This window comes from Alexandromys fortis, unplaced genomic scaffold (assembly GCF_014885135.2).
Source record: "Alexandromys fortis isolate MF-2015 unplaced genomic scaffold, M_Fortis_MF-2015_v1.1 scaffold_65, whole genome shotgun sequence".
NCBI classification, from domain to species: domain Eukaryota; kingdom Metazoa; phylum Chordata; class Mammalia; order Rodentia; family Cricetidae; genus Alexandromys; species Alexandromys fortis.
The window spans coordinates 301,672-303,112 of record NW_026067986.1 but is presented as its reverse complement, the minus strand read 5'-3'; the positions used below and the strand labels follow the sequence as shown (position 1 = coordinate 303,112).

General features: G+C 41.7%; 1 non-coding gene across 1 annotated transcript; it reads left to right on the top strand.

The window, feature by feature from the left end:
- Positions 1 to 1,058: 1,058 nt before the first annotated feature.
- Positions 1,059 to 1,162, top strand: LOC126511903 (U6 spliceosomal RNA). Its single transcript, XR_007594816.1, has one exon. It is a non-coding gene; the product is annotated as a U6 spliceosomal RNA (small nuclear RNA).
- The last annotated feature ends 279 nt before the right edge of the window (positions 1,163 to 1,441 follow it).

Genomic DNA, 1,441 nt, shown 5'->3' with positions numbered 1-1,441 from the left:
TTGTTTTTGATTTTTTTTTTTCGAGGCAGGGTTTCACTGTGTAGTCCTGGCTGTTCTGGAACTTGCTCTGTAGGCCAGGCTGGCCTCAAGAGTATCACAGAGATCCTCTTGCCTCTGCCTCCTGAGTGATGGGATTAAAGGCATGCACCACCATTACCAAACTGGAGGCATTTTCTTAATTGATGGCCCCTCCTCTCTGATAACTTTAGCTCCTGTAAAGTTGACATAAAACTATCCAGCACAAAGACCTAAAAGTAAAGCTCTTAGGAGAGAATATAAACAAATCTTCATGATGTATATTTGTTTTGTTTTGTTTTGTTGTTGTTGTTGTTTTTAAGATCCATTTATTTACTATGTATACAACATTCTGCCTCCATGTATGCCCACACGCCAGAGGAGGGCACCAGATCTCATCACAGATGGTTGTAAGCCACCATGTGGTTGCCGGGAATTGAACTCAGGACCTCTGGAAGAGCAGACGGTGCTCTAAACCACTGAGCCATCTCTCCAGCCCCCGTATATTTGTTGATTTTGCTTTTGGAGGCAGGGTGTTTATATTTGGCCCAGGCTGTCCTGGAACTCAGCTCTCGCAATGTCGGCCTCCCAAGTACTAGAATTTCAAGTTTACACGACCCCACCTAACTTGGATTAGATCAATTATGGATTTTCTTTTTTTTTTAAGATTTATTTATTTGTTATATACAGCATGTTTTCCTGCACACCAGAAGAGGGCATCAGATCTCATTACAGATGCTTGTGAGCCACCATGTGGTTGCTGGGAATTGAACTCAGGACCTCTGGAAAAGCAGTCAGTGCTCTTAACCTCTGAGCCATCTCTCCAGCCCCCCAATGATGGATTTTCAGATATGACACCAAAAGCAGAAATAACCAAAGGAAAACTGAAAATCTGGAGTTCATCAAAAGTTTAACTTTTGCTGTTCAAAAGACAGCAAAAAGAATGAAATATTTGAAAATAATACATTTGCCAAAGATCTAAAATCAAAATATATAGAGAAATCTATTACAACTCAGCAATAAAAAGACAACCTAATTTAAAAATGGCCAATAGGGCACATTTACTACAATTGGAAAGATACAGCAAAGATTACCATAGCCCCTGTGCAAGGCTGGCATGAAAATCCGTGAAGCAGTACATAGTCTTTTTTTTTTTTTTATATTTATTTATTTATTAGGTATACGATATTCTGTCTGTCAGGCCAGAAGAGGGCACCAGGCCCCATTACAGATGGTTGTGAGCCACCATGTGGTTGCTGGGAATTGAACTCAGGACCTTTGGTAGAGCAGGCAATGCTCTTAACCTCTGAGCCATCTCTCCAGCCCGCAGTACATAGTCTTTATGCTGAGGTCATCCCCACGCTGTAGGCCTCCATCAAGAACATCGAGTGAGAGGTCACCCTGACTTGTCCACTTCAGAGAGCTT